This window comes from Herpailurus yagouaroundi, unplaced genomic scaffold (genome assembly GCF_014898765.1).
Source record: "Herpailurus yagouaroundi ecotype Mexico unplaced genomic scaffold, PumYag 163, whole genome shotgun sequence".
In the NCBI taxonomy this organism is placed as follows: Eukaryota; Metazoa; Chordata; class Mammalia; order Carnivora; family Felidae; genus Herpailurus; species Herpailurus yagouaroundi.
This window is the reverse complement of record NW_024412404.1, coordinates 63754270-63762584: the sequence shown is the minus strand read 5'-3', so window position 1 is coordinate 63762584 and position 8315 is coordinate 63754270.

The window sequence follows — 8315 nt, the reverse complement described above, 5'->3', positions numbered from 1 at the left end:
TGAATGAGTCACACCCTCCCCTGACACACCTGAGGGAGTCCCTCCCCCGCCTGATACACCTGAGCGAGCCCCACCCCCGCCTGACACACCTGAGTGAGCCCCACCCTTGCCTGACACACTTGGGTGAGCCCTAATCCCACATGATGCACCTGAGCGAGCCCCGCCTGACCCACCTGAGCAAGCCCCGCCCCGCCTGACACCCTGAGCGAGCCCCAACCCCACCCCTGCCCAAGGTCCTTGAGTCTCCCCAAGACCCGGGATGCAGAGACCTTTCTCTATGGAGCCAGTAAAGTCTTCACGTTAATTTAGTGTGCGGCACTGAAACTAGTAACTTTTGTTTCTAATTATGACGGTTTGCTGAGCTCTGGAACGTCCCGGCTGTGATTTAGCTGCTGTAAAAACACAGAAGTAAACAGCTCCCCTTCAGTGGCCTGAGAGCAAATGGTGAAATCACCTTCCACGTTTACACAGGCGGTCGCCTCGGCCCAAGTATCATCCTGATGAAGAGACAGCTCCAGAACAGCCACTTAGCTTCAGCCCCTCCCCGCCTGACAAACCCCCCCCCCCCCACGTCTAAAAGGAAAGCTGTTTCAGGTGCTAAGAGGCGTCGGGCAGCAGAACGAAGGGGCTGCCCTGGGATTCGGGGGCTCCCCCCCTTCGGTTACACGGCCCTCCACGCTCGCAGACAGGCAAACGCCCGCGCAATGGCCTCGTCCATCATCCCGGGCCTGATGATTACACCCATTATCCCAGCAATTAGGAGCAAGTCGGCGCTGGTCGCAGAGCCTGAGAAATGTAAACTTTCACGAACAAGAGAGAGGCCCAGGGGCTTCTGAAACGGAAGTTCATTCCCATAGTAGACGGTAATCCCACCTGCCGCCCACCTGGGGATGGTCAGCGGGATCTGCTTCGGACACACTAAATCGGGGGCGGGCCAAAGCGAGGTCTCCAATGGGCCACAGACCAGGGCAGGGCCCAGGAGGGGAGCACCCAGGGAGATTGCTTCCAGCAGCGCCCCCCGGCCACTGGCCCTCTTCCAGTTTCGAAGGAAAAGGAAAAGCGGGGACCAGACAGCAAGACAAGAGACCGACAGAGAATAAGGGAAACGATTTTAGAAGTCCAATGCCGGAGGAAAGCTCAAAGCCAATCTTACCCCCTTGGCTGTGAGCGGCTGGCGGGGGGTGGGGGGGGGGCGATGCGGGCCGGGGCGGTCGGGGAGGTTGAGGCCAGACGAGGAGCTGAGGAAACAGAGAAGAGTGATCGCATTTCTCTCCTGTAGGAGCTACTGCCTCGGGAATAAAATAAAAGAGCTTCTCTGGAAGTCTGGAAGTCTATTGAACCTAAAATGGTTACAGTATCAAGAAGCTAAGAAAGCTGTATCTCCTCCAAGAAATAAGAATGGAACTCGGCGTCATTTGTGTTTTCTTTTTTCTGTTAGGAATGTTTTACTGGAATATAAAATACTTATAGGAATGTGTGCAAATCACAAGAATTCAGATCAGTAAATGCCCACAGATGAAATACCGCCTTGCCTTAGCACCCAGAACAAGACAAAGACTGTGCCAGCCCCAAAGCCCCCGTGTGACCCTTCCCAGCATCCCCGCCACTGAAGGGTGACTGCAAACCCATAGACTGGCCTTGTGTGGTTTTGACTTTCACAAAGAAGGAAGCCCACGGCATCTGTTCTTTCGTACCTGGCTCCTTCTGCTCAATGTCAGGTTTGCAAGACTCACACGTGTTGCCCAGGGCTGGTGCCATTCATCCATGCCCACTGCGAAGGGGCATTTCGTGGTCCGCTGTTGGCAGGTCTCGGAAAGTTTCTTAGCTGGCCATTACCAATATCCTGCCTTCGTTTGTCTTTGGTGAATAGTATTAATTAGAGAGGGTTTTAAACTGGCACAGAAAACGGTCAGCCTGAAGTTAATGGACAAACGGATCCAAACAGTGGTGCAAAATATTACGTTATGCCTACAAGTCTTCATAAACCAGCCCCCATTTAATATATTCTTCAGACACAGAGTGAGAAGAGAGAGGGGCGTGGGCCATTGTGAGGATTCAATGAGATAAAGTCAGGAAAAGGGGGGAAAAAGCCCAGGAAGAGGGTCTAGCACACGGACACTACATCCGTCTTCACTAAATAGGTGCCTAGTTAAACACAGCCGTTCAAAACTCTGGGCTGGTCTCTGTGCATCGCCTGCAGCTTTGCTGACCCATTTCTGTCGTGATGTAAGTAGTAATGCAGTCAGCCCTTGAGGCTGAAGATGATGAAGACCATTGCCCATCGTTTCACAAGAGTCATGGTCAACCAGACTTGAGAGGTGGTGAATTTCACCGCTTATTTCTTACCGCAGAGCCTCTGAGAGGCTCCTGTCCTCCTGGGCGGTGTGTGCAATAAATCTTCAGGCAGAAAATATGCTACACAGTGTTTCCCGAAGTCATCTGACCAGGGGACCCTTTATCGAATGCAGTGTCTTTGGGGACTCCGTGCCACATGATACACTTTCAGAAATCACGTCTGGATTCCTTTAAGCTGTAAGCTTTGTGTGTGTGCTACACACTGCTGACACTGAAACGAACATGGCACAATTTCTGATCTCAAGAAGGTGAGTTAATAAAATCTGGTGCCTCCCAAAAAAGGACAAGAAAAGAAAAGAGAAATCAGGACGTCCTGAGTGTCTAATCTATACTAGGACTTGGGAGAGCCATCGCGTAAGTCTGCTCAGGAACCACAACAAAGCACACAGAGATGGCAAATGACAGAATTGTGTTTTCTTAGAGCTCTGGAGGCTAGAGGTTCAAGGTCAAGGGGTTGGTAAGGTCGGCTTCATCCAAGGCCCCTCTGATGGGCACGTGGACAGCCTCTTTCTCCCTCTGTCCTCACGGGGCCGTCCTTGACATGTGCCTGTGTCTTAGTCTCCTCTCCTTCTGAAGACACCTGTCATACTGGGTCGGGACCCACTTAACCTCGTTTTAACTTAAATTACCTCTTGAAAGACCTTAGCTCCAAATACAGTCACATGCTGAGAAACCAGGAGTTAGAACACCAATGTATGTATTTGGAAGGGATACAGTCCAGCTCGTAACAACCATTTGACACATTTTAGCTCATGTAATTCACAATAAACACCAAAAGTTGCTTTTATTTTTGCCTTGAGAAGTGAGTTTTGAGATTCCTTAGATGACTGTAATCATTGCTTTAAAAAGAGGAAGCTTCTGGGTCTCAATTGTCCATGTGATGGCCAAGTGCCCCTTTGGTCACCAGAGGCTCCCCTTAGGAGGGAGGAGTCAGAAGACGCACAAGAAATACCTCGCTCTCCTGGCAGCCAAGGACACGCCTCCTCCCTGCCGCACCCCTGTCCCAGCCAAGGACATGCCTCCTCCCCACCACATCCCTGTCCCAGCCAAGGACAAGCCTCCTCCCCGCCGCACCCCTGTCCCAGCCAAGGACGTGCCTCCTCCCCACCGCACCCCTGTCCCAGCCACGGACACGTCTCCTCCTGCGGCACCCCTGTCCCAGCCAAGGACAAGCCTCCTCCCCGCCGCGCCCCTGTCCCAGCCAAGGACAAGCCTCCTCCCGGCTACATCCCTTGAGAAGGTCCATAGCACAGGTAAGCAGTAAAGAAGAAATGTAAATCCAGGTCCACAGTTCTCCAAAGCTGCTGCTGACTTGTGACGATGCATTTCCACACCAAAAGAAGATTTATGGATATCATGCAGATATGAGGAAAAAAAAAAACCTGAGTGTTTATCACTTCAATCACATCTCAGAAATGAACCTGGTCATTATTTGTAATGGGAATAAACACCCGCTTACGAATGGACATTGCTGTTGAAAAAAAGACTACTTCCAGAATGTTAATGAAGTGGTCATTTTAAACATCAAGAACCCCGCTAGACGTTGTGAGTTTCTAGGTGCCTGTGTCATGGAAACGGAACAGCGGGCTCCTGGGTCCAGCCATTTCCCTGAGTCTGTTCTGAGGCGGGTGGAGTCCGTGACGGGGGGCAAACCCTGGTCCTGGAGGTTCTGCCTTCTCCTCAGTCACATTCCTGCCTTGTGGCAGCGCGATTAACTTAGCACTTACTTTCGGTCTTTCCACCTCACCATGAACCACGTCTTCCACAGCCCCCGACAAGGCTTTACTGGAGCATTAGCCCAAGCACACAAGGCAAGTGAGACAGAAGCAGCCTCCTTCCCTTAGGAACGCACGCAGACAGGGCTCCTTTTACACACACGGGAGCCGCAGCGAAGGTGTCCGGAGCAGTGGGATCCCAGAAAGACCCCCACGTCACGTGCTCTGCCGCAGATTGCTTATATGACGCCGACCAAGTTACTCGCTCTCCGAGCTCAAGTGCCCATCTGTGAAATGGGGATGATTCCTCCTGTGCGACCTCGTCACCAAGGCTAGTGAGACTGCGCGTGAAAGGGAGTGCCGTCGTGCCTGGCTCACGACACGTGGGAGGCGCGGCTGCCGGTTTTCGACGTTATTAGCATCATTATCGGTAGTCCACGATAATGGGAAATCAAGCTTCCGTTTTTGATAAGCGTCAGAGGCAAGAGAGGCCTCGGTGGGGTGGAGACAAGAGCGAGGACTGATTTCCCATAGGGCAGGGCTGCTGTGTGCGGCCAGGCCCCGTCCACAAGGCCGCAGAAGCCTTAGCCCTGAGGTGGACACCCAGCCCCCAAGGCCCCAGCGGGGACTCACAGCTCGGGCCACCCAGGCTCCCCCGAGCTCCTTCCTTCCCCTTTGCTTTGTAATCAAGTCAGCTTCCAATAGCCGAGATACCCGGGGAGGGGAGGCAACTGAGCCTTGAAGCAAAAATAAACACTTCGGGGAGCCAAAAAAAAAAAAACCTAGAGCCCCAAGAAGAAACCGCATAGCTGAGCTGTTAAGAGTAAGGTCGCCGAAGTGAAACAAAGGCAGAAAATTTCCCCAAACCCTGTGATGACACACAGGAGCACAATGAACCTCCTCCGTGCTCTGGTTTCCTCATTTGTAAAATCAGGGCTGGATGAGAGAGGCACCTGTGCAGGTGGAGGGCGGGGGGGGGGGGGGGCGGGGGGTGCAAAATTTAAGGAGGTGCTCGCTCTCGGGGTCACACAAGTGAAACTTCAGCAACCCCCGAGAGTGAACACTTCCTGAAATTTCACGCACGCCTCTGTCCCCCGACCCCGGTGGTGGCGGTATCTAGGGCACAGCAGGAACCTGCAATGCTGAGCAGAGTGCCTGACATAGGGCAGGCCCTCAATCAAATGATAATTACGTTAACTCTGTAAGCTCACGCAAACACGTTCTATCGTCCGGCAAATCTTTCAGTTCAATCTTTCTCCAAAGCTCACCTGGAGGACGTTTCCAGCAGCAGAGAAATAGCACTCTAACAAATGGGGTCCACTCGCGTCCATATCCCAGGACACGGCTACTGCTCAGGGCGATTACTGAGATGGTCCCCTAGATGGGTATTGCTCTGTCACCACCTACCATGGGGAAGCGGCCGCGGCATGTGGCATGCTGCATTAGTGAGTCTCTTGGGTATTGTCCCCCAAGGATTGTGTGCTATTGACCACATGGGTTGCCTTATTCACCTTTTCCACATGGTGAAAGCATGAACGGGGGAGGGTCAGAGAGAGGGAGACACAGAATCTGAAACAGGCTCCAGGCTCTGAGCTGTCAGCACAGAGCCCGACGCGGGGCTCGAACTCACAGACCTCGAGATCATGACCTGAGCCGAAGTTGGACGCTTAACCTACTGAGCCACCCAGGTGCCCCTGAAACTAATACGTTTATAATAAAAAGTTAAAAGTTTCCAAACAACAAATTATTATTATTATTTATAGCAACAGGAAATTGATCAAGACAATTAGCTCCACATCGAAATATGGATTCAAAGGTTTCAGAAGCCAGAAGACGTTCCTCCCAAAACATTTGGAACCGACTTGCGCTTAACTTCATACAGAGCTTTTCAGATGACAACGGTTTATGTTCCCATCAATCCTACTCGAGCCGTGCTTCGTTTGGGTTTTGTTTTGAAGACGATCCGTGATTCCAGGTATGGTGCAGACAGGACGCTCGGGGTTTCCGGGGCCCCTGCCTGGGCACCGTGCAGCCGGCCAGGAGACACAGTGCGGTCCCCCGCCTCAGCACAGGCTGTCCTGTTCCCATCCGCTGGGCTCTGCGTGGCTCTGCACAGGGCCGTGCCCTCAAGCACAAAGGTCAGGTGGAAACACGGAACTGTCCTCCTTCTAAAGCGGCACGAACGCTGCGCTCTCTGGTGTGACCTAGGACACAGGGAGTTGGCAGCAACCTCCGCGCTCAGGGCGCAGCACAGGTCCCGGGCCTGTGCACACTTGGAAGTCACCTGCCCACAGAGCGGGCTTTTCCAGGCGAAGGGCGCGCTCGTCCGACCTGGTCACCAGGTGGCGCTGCGGCCCCAGCCATCGCGCTCCGGGTCCGCGTAGGCTCAGCGGCTGCCGGGCCCCTCTGCTCCTGGGGCGGGAGGCACCGGGAGGGGACGCAGAGGCGGGGACAGGGCGGCTGCCGCTCCGGACCCTGGGCTCCGGCAGATGGTGGAGGCCGGCCTGCTGGAGGTGGCCTGATGTTTTGCCCTTTTAAAAGAAGCGGAAAAAGCTGAAGTTTTGTTCGAGATGTTGGCAATTAATGTCCTTTACATTTTGAAATAGAAACCCCTTTTCTGAGAGGCGGGCGGGGCTCGGCACAGGGTCCCTCTGGCCGCGCAGGGGTGTGTCTTTGAAGATGCAAGCGGTGGGCCTGGGGCTGCCCAGGGGCAGGAAGGGGGGAGGTAGGTCCAGTCCATCGCCCAGAGCCTGAATTTAGCAGAGGACCCAGGCATTTCTTGGTCAGGAAGGGGGTGGGTTTCCCCTGGCCTCTCCAGGCTTTGCCCACTCCTGCCCAAGAGGGACCCCCCCACCCCCCATGAGGTGCTTCCTTGTATTTCTCACTGTTAGCTACACTTGATTTTGAATGGATAAAGAAGATGTGGTTTATATACACAGTGCAATACTACTTGGCAATGAGAAAGAATGAAATCTGGCCATTTGCAGCAACGTGGATGGAACTGGAGGGTATTATGCTAAGTGAACTAAGTCAGGCAGAGAAAGGCAGATACCATACGTTTTCGCTCATATGTGGATCCTGAGAAACTTAACAGAAGACCATGGGGGAGGGGAAGGAAAAAAAAAAAAAAGGTTAGAGAGGGAGGGATCCAAACCATAAGAGACTCTTAAAAACTGAGAACAAACTGAGGGTTGATGAGGGGGTGGGAGGGAGGGGAGGTGGGTGATGGGCATTGAGGAGGGCACCTGTTGGGATGAGCCCTGGGTGTTGTATGGGAACCAATTTGACAATAAATTATATATAAATAAAATAAAATAAAAATAAAATAAAATAAAGTAAAATAAAATAGAAAAAAACACCTTTCTCATGGGAAAGCTTACACATATACAAAAGTGGTGATAGTGACGTAATGAATCCCCAGTACCCATCCCCCAGCTCCAACAATTGACATCCATGGCCATCTGGGGTCAGCTGTGCCCCCAGGACACTTCCACTGGCCCCTCTGACCCCCTACTGGTTTATACTAAATCCCAGATATCCTAGCTCTTCCTCCATAAATATTCCAGTGTGATTCTCTAATAGACAAGGACTCCTTTAACACAATACCTCTGTCGCAATACTAATGCGATTGTCGCAGCACAAATAGCTCCTTAGGACCATCAGGTATTCAGTCTGTGCCTCCATTTTTCCAACCGCCTCATAGAAATGTTATCAGTTTATTTTTCTAAACCGGGTCCAAAAAAGACTCATAAATTATATTTGATTTTACAAACGCTTTTTGGGGGCGTCTGGGTGGCTCCGTTGGTTAAGGGTTGGACTCTTGATTTGGTCTCAGGTCATGATCTCATGACGTCAACATATTTCAGTTGCCATGTGCCGTAATCCAAAACCTCGTTCTTTTTTTATCCCTTTGTAGTACGTTCCACCGTGTGAATGTAACACAGCTTATGCCATAACGTATCCTGTGAGGAAATACCCTGTTCATAGATGCTGGAGTGTTCCCAGGTTTTGGACAGAATGAACAAAGCTGCTTATCCGAGTCGTTTTGTGGCGATATGCTTTCATTTCTGTTCGGCAGATTGTGAGTTGTGGAGTTGCCGGATTGTGGGAAAGATGTGTATTCAGCTTTACAAGGATCCATCCAGGAGTTTTGTGCATGGTTGTGCCACTATGTTCCCACGAGCAGTGATGAGCTCTCCGCTTCCCCCCCCACCCCCCTCCAGTATTTGCTGTTTTTGGACTTTT